Source organism: Protopterus annectens, chromosome 17.part0 (assembly GCF_019279795.1).
Source record: "Protopterus annectens isolate FY-2018-M chromosome 17.part0, PAN1.0, whole genome shotgun sequence".
Classification (NCBI taxonomy): Eukaryota; Metazoa; Chordata; order Ceratodontiformes; family Protopteridae; genus Protopterus; species Protopterus annectens.
In genome coordinates this window covers 139,289,532-139,308,831 of record NC_056751.1, presented here as the reverse complement: position 1 = coordinate 139,308,831, position 19,300 = coordinate 139,289,532, and the positions used below count along the sequence as shown (strand labels likewise).

At 42.1% G+C, this 19,300-nt stretch overlaps 1 protein-coding gene across 1 annotated transcript in view; it reads right to left on the bottom strand.

The window, feature by feature from the left end:
- The window catches only part of LOC122791413 (fatty acid amide hydrolase-like), a 1,249,544-nt gene that overhangs the window by 1,180,123 nt on the left and 50,121 nt on the right, over positions 1–19,300 (bottom strand). The gene's annotated exons all lie outside the window — the stretch shown is intronic.

The following is a 19,300-nucleotide window of genomic DNA, read 5'->3' as shown; positions in this document are numbered from 1 at the left end:
ACATACTTTCTTTTTTTTTTTTAAATGCTACCCCCTCTTCTAAGAAGTTGTACTGAAATCAGTACAGTGCGTATGCCTCCCGACGTCCCTGGTTCAAGTATCTCGAGCTCATAGCTCGATGGGATTTGGATTTTCTGAGGTGCAGCATGTCCATTAATTCCGGGTTGGACATGGCTTTATACGTCAGGCACAGATCGCCTCTGAGCAGGCAGTATGCCACTGAGTAGAGCTGGAGTTTCTTTAACTGGGCAGCATATGGCATCTGTTTGAGCCCTTTGATCCTCTTGGTGAGGTACTTTTGGGGTCTTTCCAGTTGCTGCAGGTGTCTGGTAAGGTACATCCCAAAAGGGGCATTGTATTCAATTATGGGCCTGAAGAGGGAAGAGTAAAGAGGCACGATGATCTCCCCTGATCTAGATGTGAATCCCTTCATGATTAGGTGGGCTATATAAAATGTTTTTCTAACCACTTTGGCCACGTGGTTGTCAAATGAGAGATTGCTATCAACTTGGGTCCCCAGGTCCTTAATGACTTCTTCTGTACTTAATGGATTACCACCTATGTGGTAATTTGTGGCACTTTGTTTTTGCCAAAGGGGATGACTATACACTGTTTGGCGTTTAGCTTGAGGCCATGGCTCTGGCAACAGTTGTCTGTTTCTATGAGGCCCTTTTGGAGGATGCTTGTGTCGGTTGGAGAGTCGATTATGGCACCCAGTTTGCAGTCATCTGTGAACTTGGTCAGTCACAGTCCTTCCGTGTTGGCCTATACCTCCAAGAAATATATACCGAACAAGAGAGGTCCCAGGACTGAGCCTTGTGGGACGCCACTTGTAACTGGTTTGGAGTATGACATGGCTCCAGCAATTCTAACCATGTGGATTCTGTCCTTGAGCCAGTTTGCAACCCATCTAGTGACATAGGGGTTTATATTTAAGCTGGTGAGCTTATCTATAATGCCCGAGTGGGGTATTGTATCGAAGGCTTTTGTGAGGTCCGGGTAGGCTGTGTGGACCACATTCCCCTCGTCAATGGCCTTGGTGACTGTTTCAAAGAAATCAACCAGGTTTAAGAGGCAGGATCTGCCCTTAACAAAGCCGAACTGCATAGGATCCAGTGTCTGTAGGTCCCCAATATCTTTATGAGGTCCATGATGATACTTTCCATAGCTTTGCAGACCAAGCTAGTCAGGCTTATGGAGCGATAGTTTCCAGGATCCGTTGAGACACCATCTTTGTGGAGAGGGGCAACTGTTGCTGTATGCCACTCTTTTGGTACATATCCTGTAGTAAGGATGAGATTGAACAGTAGTTTTATGTTTGGGTTTAGCTCTTCTTGGAGTTCATGTAGGATGCAGCCCAGGACACCGTCTGGTCCCATTGATGCTGTGTTTTTTGCTTTGGAGAGGGCGGCTCTTATCTGAGCATCTGAGATGTCAGGGGGGCAGCACTCTGCTGGGATAGATATTTGCCCTTTTGGTGGGGAGGGGGGGGAGAAGTTTGCACTAAACCTGTCAGCTAGGATGTTGGCAATGTCTGTGGGTTTGGTGTATTTTTTGTCATTTTGGACTAATTCTGAGCATATCTGGGAATTCCCACCCAGGTTCCTAACATAACTAAAGAAAGCCTTGTGATTATCTTTAGTGTCCTGTGCAATTTTTCTCTCGAAGCTGGCCTTAGACGATTTTATGAGTGCCCGTAGTTTTTTGCTAATACTGATCAGAGATGCCTTCCCTTTTTGGGATTTTGCTCTATCATGTAGTAGCTTCCTCCTTCTATTGTATAGTTTGTTTATGGCTGGGGTCCACCAGACAGGACGTCTGCCTTTGGAGGATTGGGTCTTGGTTTTATTTGGGATTGCATTATCCATGCATTCCTGAAGGTGTTCATAGAATGCGATTATAAAGGATTCTGTGGTCTGTGCCGTATTTTCCACAGGCCCGGGGGCTTTGAAGGATTCCAGCCCGGTTTTGAGGAGTGTGAAATTTGCTTTAGAGAAGTTTTTCACTGTGGTTTTCTGCGCAGGGGGTTGGGTCGGGATGTGAATATCCAGTGAGATTAGTTTATGGTCTGATCTTACCAGTGAGGGATACACTTCTGGTCTGGAGCATAGTGTCCCTATGTTGGTGATGATCAGGTCCAGTATGTTTTCCTCTCTTGTGGGAGTGGTAACAAGTTGTTCCATAGCATTTGAGTTTATAAATTCTAGGAACCTTTGGGCTAGGGTGTTGGAGCTAGAGTAATGCTCCCAGTCTATGTTTGGGTAGTTGAAGTCGCCCAATATAATGGTGTTTGGAGAGACCTTCATATTTTCCAGTATTCTCAGGAAGGTCGAGTGGGGTTCCTGGGTTTGGGAGGGTGGTCTGTAGCAGGCTATAAACTGGAAGGCAGTTTTACCCACTGTTAGTTGCACATGGATAGTCTCTGTTGCTTCATGCTGTGCCACCAACCTGGAGGTGTGGGTATCTTTGATGAATATTGATATTCCCCCTCCTTTTGTGGTTCGGTCTAAGTTTTGGGGCTGAAAAGCATGGTATGAGGTATAACCTGGTAGTGCTGGGGTGCTCTCAGGAGCCTTGAACCAGGTTTCTGTTACTGCACAGATATCGATGTTCTCCATGCTAAGGAGAGTTTCGAGTGTGTGCATCTTGAGGTTTAGACTTCTGGCGTTGAGTAGCATTACTCTTAGTTTCTTATCCCTTGTGATACCTATGGAGGTGGATTTGTCTTTTGAGCCTTGCCTAAAAAAGGCACTATGGGCTAGCAAGAGCCTTTGCCAATATCCGAAAGCCCAGGGGTGACAGGTGCAAGCTGTCCCTAGCGAAGCATCGTGGCTTGTCGAGCATGTCATCCCAGACTGACAGCCATTGGATCCCCTTTGAATGACACCAATACTTAAGCCAATTGTTGAAATTGATCATCTTGTCTTCCTATTGTGGCATCATTCTTGGTGAAGGTAAGATGCTACTCAAGGTCAGGGTCATACCAGCCTGGGCTACATGCTCAGAGAGCTCCTCTATGTCTCTTTTTATGTAGTCCAGGGAGGTACGTCTCAGGTCATTCACACCAGCATGGACAATGACTGAGTCATATTTGTACTTGCCCTGGAGTGACCTGAGTGCTTCTGTTATGTGGCGGATCCTAGCGCCCGACAGGCAGCTCACCGTGACCTTCTCCTTGTTCAGCCTGGTGAGCGGGACATCAGTGTGCCTGATGATAGTCACCTATTACAAGTGTATCAGGTGTGTTGTTTAGCCTTAAGGGCTGTGACTGTTCGGCACACTGGCTTTGTGAGCTATGTGTTGCACGTGTTTTGTTTTGGGGTAGCAGTTGCTTGGGTGTCTGCTTTGGAGGTCTCTGCTGCTTAGGCAGATTTTTATTTAGAGCCTCCGAGTATGTTTTTGTGTGTTTATGTGTTTGGTTTGCTGTCGTGGTAGGTCTATGTGAGACTGGAATTGTAGTGAGTGTGGTTTCCTTCTCCTCCTGACTGGTTATGCCAGTACTGAGTTGAGAGAGCTTAGCCTCCAGTTTGGCTATATGGTTGCATCTCTCACGTGTGTTGGAATTTGTTGGGAGGAGGAGAGGGTTGTCTGTGTACATGAGGCAGTTGTAACATTGCCTCAAGATTCCCAGATTCACCAGCTGGACCGGAGAGGAGATTGACGACTGACCTTTGGACATGCTAGAATAGTATTGGGAATTCCTTTATAATTGAAAAAAAGGGCCAATGGGGAACAAGGTACTCAAGGGGAGTTTGTGAGGGTTTAATTTTTTAGTGCTGACTTATATAATTGCTTTAGTGAGCAAGTGCCCGGTAACTTAAATGCAATGTGTTACAGGTAACTTAAATGCAAAAATGACAAACAGTAACTTTCTTTCAAGTGAAACAAGGAAATAAGTACAGTAAGCAATGCAGATATCACTAGGGATCCACAGAAGTATGTCTGTATGTACTTGTGCTGGAATATAGTAAGTGTTGGTATGGTGTGTTTTCAGTATTTTGAGTTTTCAGTATTTTGAACTTTCAAGATTTTGATCTCAGGATTTTGGGCTTTCAGGATTTTGTAGCACTCCAGTTTTAAGACATACAGTGGTCTATATATTTAAAATAAGATCAACAAGCATAAATGGGTGTAAAAGAGTTAGAGAACGGGAAGGGTAGTTGATTGGATCAGACAGCCAAGAGGAGAAGGAAATACTTGCATCACACCACCAGTCTCACATAAACCCATTAAAGCAGCACTGGAAAAATACACACATAAATACATGAAAACATACTCGGAGGCTCTAAATAAAAATCTGCAAAACCAACAGAGACCTCCAAAGCAAACATCCAAGCAACCTCCACCCACCAACACAAACCATGAAACACATACTTCACAAAACCAGTGTGCCATGCAATCACAGCCCTTAAGGCAAAATAACATACCCAACATACTAGTAATAGGCGACTCTATAGTCGGGCACACTGACGTCCCACTCACTAGGCTGAATAAAGAGAAGGTTACTGTTAGCTGCCTGTTGGGTGCCAGCATCCGCCGCATAGCACAAGCACTCAGGTCACTACAGAACAAGTACAAATATGACTCTGTCATTGTCCATGTTGGTGTGAATGACCTGAGCCATACCTCTCTGGACTACATGAAAAGAGACATGGAAGAGCTCTCTGATCACGTAGCCCAGGCCAGTATGACGCTGACCCTGAGTAGCATCCTGCCCTCACCAAGAATGATACCACGGTATAAAGAAAAAATTCTCAATTTCAACAATGGGCTAAGTTTCTGATGTCATTCAAAGGGGATCCAGTGTCTGTCCACCTGGGATGACATGCTTGACAAGCCACATTGCTTTGCTAGAGACGGCTTGCACCTGTCACCCATAGGCTTTTAAATACTGGCCAAGGCTCTTGCCACCCCCATAGTGCCTTTTTTAGGCAAGGCTCAAAAGGTACACCTACCACCGTAAATAGCACAAGTAACAAAAAACTGAGGGTAGTGCTACTCAATGCCAGAAGTCTGAACCTCAAAAATGCACGCACTCGAGGCACTCCTCAATATGGAGAACATCGATATATGTGCAGTAACAGAAACCTGGTTTAAGGCTCCAGAGAGCACCCCAGCACTACCAGGCTATAACTCATACCATACATTTTGACCACAGAACCAAAACCGAAATACAAAAGGTAGGGGCATATCCATATTCATCAAGGATACCTACACCTCCAGGTTAGTGGCACAGCACGATGCTTCAGAGATCATCCACGTGCAACTAACAATGGCAAAACTGCAATTCAAATTGTAGCTTGCTACAGATCACCCACCATGTCCCAGAACCCCCATTCCACATTCCTGGAAACACTGGGAAACATAAAGGTCATACCAAACACCCTAATATTGCGTGATTTCAATTATCCAAACATTAACTGGGAGAACTACTCAAGTACTAACTCCCTTGCCCAACATTTCCTAGAATTTATAAACTCAAATGCCCTGGTTCAACTGGTCAACACTCCCAACAGAGGTGACAACATATTTGACCTGGTCATCACCGACATGGGTGACTGGTGTTCCACACTGGATGTCAACCCCTTGTTGGTTAGGTCTGACCATAAACAAATCACTTTGGATATCCACATTCTACCCCCACACCTGGACAAGAAAATCACAGTGAAAAACTTTTCAAAAGCAAACCACATTACGTAAGACCAAGGTGGAAAGTTTCAAAGCCCCCATGCTGAAGGATAACGCTGTCCAAGCTGCAAAATTCTTTACTAATGCATTCTACGGGCACCTACAAGAATGCATGGATCATGCCATCCCACGCAAAACTAAGACTCACTCCTCCAAGAAAAGGAAACCAGTCTGGCGGACTCCTGCCCTAAACAAGCTATACAATAGGAGGAGGAAACTAGTACAGAAAAGAGTAAAATCCCAAGAAGGGAAGGCATCCCTGATCAGTATCAGCATGAAGCTACGATCCCTCATAAAATCATCCAAGGCAAGCTTTGAAAGAAAAATTGCCAAGGACTCCAAAGATAACCACAAGGCATTTTTAGCTATGTCAAGAATCTAAGTGGCAATGCTCAGATCTGCTCAGAGTTGGTGCAGAATGGCACAAAATACACTGAACCAACCAATATCGCCAACATCCTGGCAGACAAATTCAGCACAAACTTCACCCCCCCCTCTCACCCCCAAGAGGGCCCATAACCATACCAGAAGAATGCAGAGTCCCTGAAATCCCAGACACTCAGGTTAAAACAGCCCTCTTCAAAGCCAAAAACACAGCATCAATGGGACTGGACGGTGTCCCAGGCTGCATCCTACACGAGCTCAAAGACTAACTAACCCCTCACCTAAACACACTGTTCAAACTCAGCCTCTCCACAGGCTACGTACCCATATAGAGTGGTGCACAGCAGCAGTTATTCCGCTCCACAAAGGAGGAGCCACAACAGACCCTGGGAACTATCACCCTATAAGCTGGACTAGCTTGGCCTGCATGGCTATGGAGCGCATCATCATGGAACTCATTAACAGAGACACTGGGAACCTCCAAACACTGGACCCTACCCAGTTCGGCTTTGTTAAGGGAAGATCATGCCTCCTAACCCTGGTGGACTTTGGGACAATTACCAAGGCTATAGATGAGGGAAAGGTGGTACACATAGCCTACCTAGACCTCACAAGGGCCTTTGACACCATTCCCCATTCTGGTATTATAGACAAGCTCACCAGCCTGAACATAAACCCCTACATCACAAGATGGGTTGCCAACTGGCTCACGGACAGAACCCACATGATGAGAGTTGCGGGAGCTAGGTCCATCTCTAAATCGGTTACAAGTGGAGTTCCCCAGGGCTCAGTCCTAGGACCCATGCTGTTTGGCATATACTTCTCAGAGGTACAGACAAGCATAGGAGCACTATGGTTGACCAAGTTCACAGACGACTGCAAACTAGGGGCTACAATTGACTCTCCGGCTGACAGACATCCTCCAAAAGGGTCTCACTGAGACAGATACCTGGTATCAAAATCATGGCCTCAAGCTAAATGCCAAAAAGTGCATAGTCATCCCCTTTGGAAAAAACAAAGTACCCACAAACTACCACATAGGTGCTAGTTCCCTAAATACAGAAGACGTAATAATGGATCTGGGGACCCAAGTAGATAGTAATCTCACCTTTGATAATCACATTGCCAAAGTGGTTAGAAAATCCTTCTACGTGGCCCACCTAATCACAAAAGGGTTCACATCCAGATCAAAAGAGTTCATTGTGCCCCTCTCCTCATCACTCATCAGACCCATCATAGAGTACAACGCCCCATTTGGGATGTACCTTACAAGACACCTGCAACAGCTGGAAAGACCACAGAAGTACCTCACCAAGAGGATCACTGGCCTCAAACAGATGCCCTATGCAGCTCGACTGAAGAAATTACAGCTGTACTCGGTTGCATACCGCCTACTCAGAGGTAATCTCTGCCTGACATACAAGGCCATGTACAACCCAGAATTGATGGACATGCTCCACTTAAAGAAAACCTTATCCCCGTGAGCCACACGCTCTAGGGATCTAAACCTCACCACAACAATAAATAGGACGTGCTGGAGGGATAGATTCCTGTCCCAGAGACTTCCCATGCTTTGCAACAAGATCCCAATCTACATTAGGCAGAGCTCCTCGCTAACACTCTTCAAAAGAAATCTTGATGAGTGGATGGGAAACAGAAAGTTTACTTCGGGGATCACTTCAGTGGCTCTGCTGGAGAGAGGCACAGGGAACTAATCTAAGGGGGTGGCGAAAGCCAACACATTCTGGCTAGGCTTATAAATGCCTTCGGGCAGATAGCCTAGTACCTACCTATGAACGTATGAACCTGTGAATGGATTCCCTGTTCAAACAGGTAACATTAAGCTTAAGCAAATAAGCTGGTTTAATTGTAGATCAGTTATTTTGATGCCTTTAGCATTTTATTTTTGTCTGTCAAATAAAATGAAAATTCAGACATTTTACATTTGTATTTGTATTTTTTTTTTATTTTACGTTTGATTACTGGGATCAAAACTGACCCTTTGAAGGTACTCTCCAGGTGAAATAATTTGCATAGAAGGAAAAAGAACAGAGAGGAAGTATGCTGTAGACATTAACAACAGCACAGAAAGTAACAATATTTAACAAAAAACTGTACAGTAGCAATTAGTAAATGTAGCAACAATAATCAGTGAAATGCAAATTATACAATCTGTATGGTTATATTTCAGGTTTATGTCATGGTGGCAATGCAGTGAAATAATGGGAATCGGAGCAGGGGATGGTGGGGGAGTTAGGAGTTATTAGTAGTTGAAGAAAGTAATGCTAGAGATTGAGAGGCCCTTATGTGATGTATGTGATGTGGCCTGCTGTGTGGCAAGTGCAGTTTGATTTGGTGTGGAGAAATTTTTTTAAGTTCAACTCTGAAGGTGGAAAACAGGGATTGTAGTTCCTTCAATTGGTTGGGGAGGGATTCCCATATTTAGGAGCAAGGATGGAGAAAGAATGATCAGGTAGCGTAGCCTGGTTTGTGGGGGGGGGGGGGTGCTTGGGAGAAGCATATGAGATTGTAGTGTGTTGGTGTTTATTATAAAGTTTGGCAGGTAGCAGTGGGAATAAACTAGGATGGAAAAGTCTGAAGATAGCAGGTCTACTCAGTGTGCAATGGGCACTATCTGGCCTTTTTGAGGGTGAGGCAGTGGTGCTCATTATAGAGCGAGTAAATGATGAAATGACAGATTTTGTTTTTGATAATCTGTAGTGTGGATGACTTTTTCTTAGAGGCTGTGGCTGTTATGAGTAGTCTGCATTCAAGAGGGGCTGGAAGGACTCCTTTGCCTGTTGCTGTCTGGGCTAGTTTGTATAGTTAGGGTGAGATTTTCCTGGCCCAGAAGAGAAATAAATTGACTTTTGTCTTTGATTTTTCTGTATGGTCATTGAACGTTAGTGATTAGTATAGAGCACAAACAGAGGTATTTAAATGGGTTGGTTGTTTCTGTTGCGCAACAAAGGGGGGGTGATATCAAGTGATGTTGGTGATTTTTTCAAGCTTATGAGTTGTGCCAAATAGCATGCTTTTTGTTTTTGCAGGATTAAGTGTTTGTGATTAATGAGCCAAGAATTGAGGGGATGAAGGTCTTTTTGTACTTGTATTTTGATTGTAGAGTGGTTGTCATCAGTGCAGAAGATTACTTGTAGAACAGAAAGGTTATGAGGTAATTTGTTAATGAAAATAGAGAAGAGGAGCTAGGACTGAACCGTGGAATGCTCCAACTGAAAGAGAAGTAAGACCCTATTTTAACTTGAAGAATCTGTTCAATAAGTCTTGAAGCCAGGTGATGGATGTGTTGCTAATGCCAGTGTTCTGAAGAGTAAGGCTTTTGGGAGGTCAGCAAATATTGCTCCTGTCAAGTTAGCTTTGTCCTTGTTGAGGAGAATGCCATCAGCTAGGTATCAAAGTGCCATCATTGTACTATGACCTGTCCAGAAGTCATGCTGTTTTAGGCCTAGGAAATGAGTAGTATTAAATGTAGCTTGAGGGTTATATACAGATTATTTTCTTCTAGCACCTTTGCAAGAGTGGTAGCATGGAAATAGGGCAAAAGTGGGGTGTTTGGGGTTTTAGGTTGTTCGGGCAAGGGACAATGTTATACAGGTGTTTTGCATTATATTTTGTCAGGCAAATGCTAAAGATGTGATGAGGTTGCATTAAAAATTCCCTGTAGTGGTAGATACACCAGGAAAAGATGTGGTGCTAATCTAGGGAGAGTATGTGGGCATGCCCTCAAGTAGGTTACTGATTTGCTTGAGAATTTATTGAATTCTAAAGAGGAATAGAGGCGGGGGCTCTGGGAGAGAGGTGAGGGGAGTGGAGATGCTGTTAAAAGTGCAGAAAGTGACTAAACTCTGTCACAAAGTCAGAACAAGTGAGTGGGTGGTCCTAGATTAGCCTGTATCCAGTGAACAGATTGACTTCATTCCAGAGGTGTATGGGTTTATTTAAAATAAAGCTGCTTGGTTTTGAGATGGTTTGCTTTGTTTCTCTGTATGGATTGTTTATCAAGTTCCAGAGTTTGGTTAAGGAAGCATGTTTGTCAGGATTGTTTTTCCATGATTGCCAGGTATAATCCCTTAGCTTGAGAAGACATTTAAGCTCTTTGGTGATCCATGGTGTGTGCTCTTGTTTAAAAAGGTGTTTTACCATGGGGAAGAATTTGTCCTAAAGTTGAAATATTTGGGTTTGGGTAGTCGCTACTATGATAAGGTTTGGATGTTTTAGTATGGTAGACCAGTTAAAGGTTGTCAGAGAGCATTTCAACTTGATATTTTATGTGGACTGGGGTCTGATGAAATCAGTTTGGGGAGAAATTTTAGAGACAGATTGCTGATCTGAAAAAAATGACTGTTGGCATATCACTGAAATTAAGGGGAATAATGGAAATATGAGACAGTTGATGGTTCACTGATCATTAGTAGGTCAAGAGTACAGTGATTACTGAAATTCAGATTTGGGTGGGTGGGTTCTGTGATTAGATGTAAGAGGTTCTTGTTGGACAAAAATTCAGAAATGTAATTTGAAAGGAGACCAGAGAAGTTAATATTGAAATTCCCCAAGACAATCAGAATTTTTTTTTTTTGCTGCAGAGCCCTTTCTTATTCAAGTTTGCTAGCTGAGAGTATTTCAGAAGGAGGAGGTAGATACGCCTGCTGCAATAAGTAAAGGTTTGTTTTTGTTGGTGTTGAATTTTAGGAGGACCCAGCTAGGGTCTGAATCTGTTGTAGTGTTGGGTGTGGCTGTAACTGTTGGATTACTATACAAAATCTTAGGATGGCTTTTGTATAGTAAGATATTCTTGAATTTTTACCCAGCCAATATTCTAGAGATTTTGCTTATAACAGATATGGGTTTTTCTACATGTAGACAGCCTCAACAGTGGTAATAAAATAATTTAAATACTTAGCAGTACATAAAACACAAGTGTCTTCTTTATTGCAGAGCATACATTAAATACAAATATATCTTTCCAACAAGTTCTAGCTTTAAGTAGAAGACAATGAGGTACAGCAGTATTGAAGAGAAAGTCTAGTATAATACCTAGGCTTATTAATTCATATGTGAACATAAAGTATACTTTGTATGGTCATTACTGAGTATCAAAAGTATTATCTTTGACAAATGTGTAATAGATACTTGATCATGGAGATACAGTTTCTAAAACATATCTAGAAACTAACTTTAAATATGAGTGGAAGCATAATATGAGGATACTTTAACTGTATACTTAGTGAAAAGGAAACTAGTGTGATTAACAAACCCAGAATTTCAGTATCTGCTAAAGCTTTAATAAACTTTGCAGGCTTACTTAATCTTATAGATGCTAACTTCTGTGAATTAGATTCTTTATTCTATGCTTGTTACCATTACAGATTTAGTACACAGTCAAAAACTGATAGGATCTATAGTTCAAATGGCTTAGTTTCCAGAATAAAAAAGGTAAAGATACTAATCTGTCCACAAAGCTACTACTCATGCAGTAATTATGCATCCATGAAAACTAGACTGTATACATAACAGTAAACAGATACATCATTCTTAGATTTTAACAATAATGGTGACATTTCAGATATGCCTGTACTAGACACAATGAAGCTTTATATAGCAAAATCTCAGGCTGGTATTAACAAAACAAAAAGAAAAAAATTGAGTAAAGGATTTATTGGCACTACAAAAAAAGATAAAGTGAAGTTAAAATATGAAAAAGAGGTTTATTAGTGGAAATGAAAATTAAAGCCGTAGTATCAAAAGTTTAATATCAGTGAAGAAAAAAGCCACATTTCATTCTTATTTCCTGACTTCTAAAGATTTATATAAATTGGTTCTTAGAGCCAAAATCTCATCACTAACTAGTCACAGCAACCATATAGGTTCATAGGTAAGTACTAGGCTATCTGCCCGAGGGCATCTATAAGCCTAGCCAGAATGTGTTGGCTTTCTCTGCCCCCTTAGATTAGTTCCCTGTGCCTCAGTCCAGCAGAGCCATTAGTTCCGTGTGCCTCTGTCCAGCTGAGCCACTGCAGTGATCCCCAGGGTAAATTTTTTGTTTTCCATCCACTCGTCAAGGTTTCTCTTAAAGTGTTAGTGAGGGGCTCTACCTAATGTAGATTGGAATCCTGTTCCAGAGCATGGAGAGTCTCTGGGACAGGAATCTATCTCTCCAGCACGTCCTATTTATCGTTGTGGTGAGGTTTAGATCCCTAGATTGTGTGGCTCTTGAGGATTTTTTTTTTTTTTTAGGTGGATCATGTCTATCAATTCTGGGTTGGACATGGCCTTGTATGCCAGGCAGAGATCACCTCTGAGTAAGTGGTATGCAACCAGGTACGGCTGGAGTTTCTTCAGTCGGGCTGCATAGGGCATATGTTTGAGGCCAGTAATCCTCTTGGTGAGGTACTTCTGTGGTCTTTCCAGCTGTTGCAGGTGTCTTGTAAGGTACATCCCAAATGGGGCGTTGTACTCTATGATGGGTCTGATGAGTGATGAGTAGAGGGGCACAATAACTTCTTTTCTTCCAGATGTGAACCCTTTTGTGATTAGGTGGGCCACATAGAAGGATTTTCTAACCACCTTGGCAATATGATTATCAAAGGAGAGATTACTATCTACTTGGGTCCGCAAATGCCTTATTACATTTTCTGTATTTAGGGGACTACCATGTATGTGGGGTAGTTCACAGGTACTTTATTTTTTCCAAAGGAGATGACTATGCACTTTTTGGCATTTAGCTTGAAGCCATGATTTTAACACCAGGTATCCGTCTCAGTGAGACCCTTCTGGAGAATGTCTGTATCAGCTGGAGAGTCAATTATGGCCCCCAGTTTGCAGTCGTCTGTGAACTTGGTCAGCCATAGTCCTCCTGTGCTTGCCTGTACTTCTGAAAAGTATATACCGAACAGGAGGGGTCCCAGGACTGAGTCCTGGGGAACGCCACCTGCAACTGGTTTAGAGTCGGACCTAGAGCCTGCAACTCTCACTATGTGGGTTCTATCCATGAGCCAATTGGCAACCCATCTTGTGATGTAGGGGTTTATGTTCAGGCTGGTGAGCTTGTCCATAATACCAGAATGGGGAATAGTGTTGAAAGCCTTTGCGAGGTCTAGGTAGGCTCTGTGGACCTCCTTTCCCTCATCTAAAGGCTTGGTAACTGTCTCAAAGGAGTCCACCAGGTTTAGAAGGCGTGATCTGCCCTTAACAAAGCCAAACTGGGTAGGGTCCAATGTTTGAAGGTTCCCAATGTCTCTGTTAATGAATTCCATGATGATGCACTCCATAGCCTTGCAGACCAGGCTAATCAGGCTTATAGGGTGATAGTTCCTGGGGTCCGCTGTGGCTCCACCTTTGTGGAGCAGGATAACTGTTGCTGTGTGTCACTCTATGGGTATGTAGCCTGTAGAGAGGCTGAGTTTGAACAGTGTGTTTAGGTGAGGGGTTAGTTCATTTTGGAGCTCATGTAAGACACAGCCTGGGACACTGTCTGGTCCCATTTAAGCTGTATTTTTGGCTTTGGATAGGGCTGTTTTAACATGTGTGTCAGCGATTGCTGGGACACTACATTCTTCTGATATGGTTATGGGCCCTTTAGGGGGTGGAGGGGTGAAGTTTGCACTAAACCTGTCTGCCAGAATGTTGGCAATATCAGTCGGTTCAGTGTATTTTGTGCCATTCTGCACTAACTCAGAGTAGATCTGACAGTTTCCACTTAAGTTCTTGACATAGCTAAAGAACACGTTGTGGTTATCTTTGGAGTCCTTGGCAATTTTTCTTTCAAAGCTATCCTTGGATGATTTTATGAGGGATCGTAGTTTCTTGCTGATACTGATCAGAGATGTCTTTCCTTCTTGGGATTTTACTCTTTTCTGCACTAGTTTCCTCCTTCTGTTGTATAGCTTGTTTATGGCAGGGGTCTACCAGACTGGTTTCCTTTTCTTGGAGGAGTGAGTCTTGGTTTTGCTTGGGATAGCAGGATCCATGCATTCTTGCAGGTGCTCATAGAGTGCCTTTGTAAGGGATTCAGCAGCTTGGACAGCATTGCCCTTTAGAATGGGGGCTGTGAACTTTTCCACCTCGGTCTTAAGTAATGTGAAGTTTGCTTTTGAAAAGTTTTTCATGGTGGTTTCCTTGATTGGGGGTGGGGTCAGAATGTGGATATCCAGAGTGATTAGTCTATGGTCTGATCTAACCAGCAAGGGTTTGACCTCCAGGGTAGAACACCAGTCGCCCATGTTGGTGATGACCAGGTCCAATATGTTGTCACCTCTGGTGGGGGTGTTGACCAGTTGATCCTGGGCATTCAAGTTTATAAATTCTAGGAAGCGTTGGGCAAGGGAGTTAGTACTTGAGAAGTTCTCCCAGTTAATGTTTGGGTAATTGAAATCACCCAATATTAGGGCATTTGATAGGACCTTCATATTTTCCAGTGTCTCCAGAAACAAGGAATGGGGTTCCTGGGTCATGGTGGGTGATCTGTAGCAAGCTACAATTTGAATTGCAATTTTGCCCGTTGTTAGTTGCACGTGTATGATTTCTGAGGCATTGTGCTGTGTCACTAACCTGGAGGGGTGGGTATTCTTGATGAATATGGATACACCCCCACCTTTTGTATTTCATTCCGAGTTCTGTTGCCAAAAAGTATGATATGCGTTATAGCCTGGTAGTGCTGGGGTGCTCTCTGGATCCTTAAACCAGGTTTCTGTTACTGCAGAGATATTGATGTTCTCCATACAGAGTAGTACCTCGAGTGCATGCATTTTGAGGTTTAGACTTCTGGCATTGAGTAGCATTACCCTCAGTTTTTGGTTACTTGTGCTATTTACGGTGGTGGGTTTGTCTTTTGAGCCTTGCCTAAAAAAGGCACTATGAGGGTGGCAAAAGCCTTCGCCAGTATTCAAAAGCCTAAGGGTGACAGGTGCAAGCCATCTCTTGTGAAGCAATGTGGCTTATTGAGCATGTCATCTCAGGTGGACAGATACTGGATCCCCTTTGAATGATACCAGAAACTTAGCCAATTGTTGAAATTGATCATTTTTTCTTTATACTGTGGCATCATTCTTGGTGAGGGTAGGATGCTACTCAGGGTCAGGGTCATACCAGACTGGGATATATGATCAGACAGCTCTTCCATGTCTCTTTTCATGTAGTCCAGGGAGGTACGTCTCAGGTCATTCACACCAACATAGACAATGACAGAGTCGTATTTGTACTTGTTCTGGAGTGACCTGAATGCTTGTGTTATGTGGCGGATCCTGGCACCTGACAGGCAGCTAACTGTAACCTTCTCCTTGTCCAGCCTAGTTAGAGGGATATCAGTGTGCCTGATTATAGAGTCGCCTATTACTAGTGTGTTGGGTATGTTATTTTGCCTTAAGGGCTGTGATTGCATGATACACTGATTATGTGAAGTATGTGTTTCATGGTTTGTGATGGGTTGTGGAGGTTGCTTGGCCGTCTGCTTTGGAGGTCTCTGTTACTTTTGCAGATTTTTATTTAGAGCCTCTGAGTATATTTTAGTGTATTTATGTGTGTTATTTGCCGGTGTTGGATTAATAGGTCTATGTGAGACTGTTGGTGTATTGCAAGTATTTCCTTCTCCTCTTGACTGTCAGTTCCATTCTTGGGTTGAGAGAGCTTTGCCTCCAGTTTGGCTGTATAATTGCATCTCTCGCATATTTTAGCGTTTGGTGGTAGGAGGAGAGGGTTGTCTGTGTACATGAGGCATTTGTAACATTGCCTCAAAATGCCCAGATTCACCAGTTGGACTGGAGAGTACACCTGAAACTGCCCTTTGGACATGCCTGAATAGCTAAAGTAAGCTGTTTTCCTGATTAGCTGGTAGGGGCGAATAGAGAGCCTTGTCCTTCTGGACAGTATAGGGGGTCTAGTGCTAGGGTTAATTAGTTCTTGCTATGAGTTTTGAGCAAGTGCTGGGCTGTGAAATGAATGGTTTGAGTGCTTAAGTTGAAAGTTTGTCTAGTTCCAAGGGAAAAATTGAAGAGCAGACTTTGTGGAGCCGGGAATTGTTTAACCCTAGCTAACTGGCAAATGCGGTTTTGATAGCAGGGAAAAGAAAGAGATAGAAATTAGCCCAAAATGGCCAATAAACTACTAACTTCTGGGCTACAGCAAACAAGGCACACACATTTCAGAAAGAAACAGATCAAATAAGCAGGCACAATAAGCCTTTAATTACAAATTCCCAGCTTAGAAGGCCAGAATCTAGCCTCTCCTCCCTCAAGAGTGCAGACTACAAACCTTCTTAATGTAAAATAACTGTCCTGAAGCCTAAGTGCCTAAACCAGAACTAATGCACTTTTAGAATAAGACACTGAGCCTTCAGTCAGCAATTCCCAACTTAGAAGGATGTAAGCTACCTGTCCTGCCACAACAATGCAGTCCACAAACATTCTTAATGTAAAACAACTGGTCTGAAACCCAAGTGCTTAAACCAAAATGCTTAGAATAACAGTTACAATTTAATCAGGCTATTACCAATCAGTAATAACTGCAGCAGAATAATACAATTGAGTACTTTTAAGAAGAAGCACAAGCAAAATAAGGTAATAAAGTGGGAAGAAACATGATTACAGTAAAAGCAGATGAATAAAGTACAATTATTTTTATATATAACAATAGAAAATGAACAAACTGATTTAAACAAATTACCCAATTAACCAGTAAAAAACCTCAAAACTGAGCCCTGTTCCAGCAGTCTTCAATCTGACAAGTTATAACTGCAGACTCCTGCCACTAGGACACAGGGGAACCTTCTCCAAAAAAGATGGTTTGGATTAGTGCTCAAGTTATACAAACAAAGTTAGATTCAGCAGGTCTGAATCTAGTCAATGCTACAGCAGACAAGGTGCACCAATATCAGAAAAAAGTTCAAATGAGCAGGTACAGCAAGCCTTTAACCAGAAATTCCCAGCTCAGAAGGATAGAATCTAGCCTCTCCTCCCACAAGAGTGCAGACCACAAACCTTCGTAATGTAAAATAACTGGCCTGGAGCCCAAGTGCTTAAACCAGAACTAATACACTTTTAGAATAACAGACAATGAGCCTTCAATCAGCAATTCCCAACTTAGAAGGATGTAAGCTACCTGTCCTGCCAAAACAGTGCAGACCACAAACCTTCTTAATGTAAAACAACTGGTCTGAAGCCCAAGTGCAATAACCAAAAGACTTAGAATAACAGTTACAATTTAATCAGGCTACTACCAAGCAGTAAAAAATGCAGCAGAATAAACTCAACTGAGTACTTTTAAGAAGATGCAAGAGCAAAATAATGAAAAAGAAATGAAAGTGCTGGTTCAAGGCTCCACAAAATACGGCACAGCTCGAACAGAGAGTAAATGTTTATTGTAATCCACACAATTGAAATTGATAGTCTGGTTAAGCGCTTTCATCTTTACACTGCAGACTTCATCAGAACCGTAATACAAATGAACCACAACCTTTAAATAAATTTTTTGGCGCCAAAATGCATTAACAGGTTAAAAACTTCTTCAAATTATTTAAAGAAACATGTTGAAATATTCCTTATGACCCTTATTAATTTACATAAAATAGTCACTAATAATAGCTAGAAATAATTGCTAAAAATACTATATCATATAAAATAACATATAAAAAAACATATAAAAACATTGTCACAATAAGGTAATAAAGTAGGAAGAAACATAAATACAGTAAAAGCAGATCAAGTGCAAATTGTTTTTATTTTAGGTTTTTATATAACAATAGAAAACAAGCAAACTGATTTGAACAAATTACCCAATTAACCAGTAAAAAACCTCAGAACTGAGCCCTGTTCCAGCAGTCTTCAATCAGACAAGCTTAGGGCCTAAGTAGGTATGCCTACTCAAATGTTCTCTCTGTATTAGGCAGGATGAGCTAATGAGACTAGACTAGGATAACGCGGGAATAGGGCTGAACAGATGGGAATGGTAGGAGTGTCTGAAATCAAAATATGATTTCACTATACTTGGTTGAGTGAGCAAATGAGATGGGTCCAGGAGGAGTGTTCAAACACAAACTTACAGGAGGGGCAGTCAATTCCAAAACAACCAAGATTAATACCACAAGAACAGGGAGGGTGGATGTGGAAAACTAACTGCAGACAAGGAGAGAACAGAGAGAGAGCTCAGAATTTTCATTAAACAAACGAATAAGCAGATAAATGCAGTACTATTTTAACACAATATTCAGACTAACTGCAGACATGGAGAGAACAGATTGCGAGAGAGAGAGAGAGCTCAGAATTTTCAGTAAACAAACAAATAAGCACATACATGCAGTACTATTTTTAACACAATATTCAAACTAACTGCAGACAGGGAAAGAACAGAGAGAGAGCTCAGAATTTTCAGTAAACAGATAAATAAGCAGATAAATGCAGTACTATTTTTAACACAATATTCAATGAAACAATAAACAGAAAAAATAACATTCAGTACTATCTTATAACACTGCAAGTTTGTACTTATCTCACCTTGTAATAAAGTTGATGTAGGGTATGCAAAAGCTAACCCAACAGCTCCAGTATGCAACTATTCAGCAGAAATAATTTCAGAGATAAGGGACTAAGACTTTAAAGGAGTACCGCACCCACAGACTCAAAAACATGTTTAAAACATCATGGCATGATGTTTCCTACACTTTAACAGCACTCTGGGATTATTTACAGGATTTTAAATATTTTTATATGTAATTACAGACTCTGACCACCTGGAGTACAGCATATTGACGTGGTTTGGATAAATCAGGTTGCCACTCAGTATCCCACAAGTCATTGTTTTGCTCAGAAATGTTACATCATGCAGGCCTCCATTTGCATGAAGCTCTTGTCATTTCATAGATGTTGCATGCATACAAAGTTCTGAGTAAAATAGAACAGTTAAAGTAACATTCCTTGCTGTTGAATGACTACTTAAAACTGAAACAGTGCAAATGTCACAGAACACACACAAAGTGCTGTTTACTGCTGCCTTTTTTCTAATTTAGTTTAAATGGCACTAATTTGTGAGACAATGAATTTCAGTTCTTTTACTTCAACCCTCCCCATAACACCTAGCTTCCCTAGCTGTCAAAGTCCTGAGGGTAATTTGACTTGGTAATTTCATTGACTGGCAGATCTCAGCAGGGTGCTTGACTCATGTAATTCAATCTTTGCTCTAGCATTTCTTTTGTTACAGGGGACATGTTTTATTGCTGCAC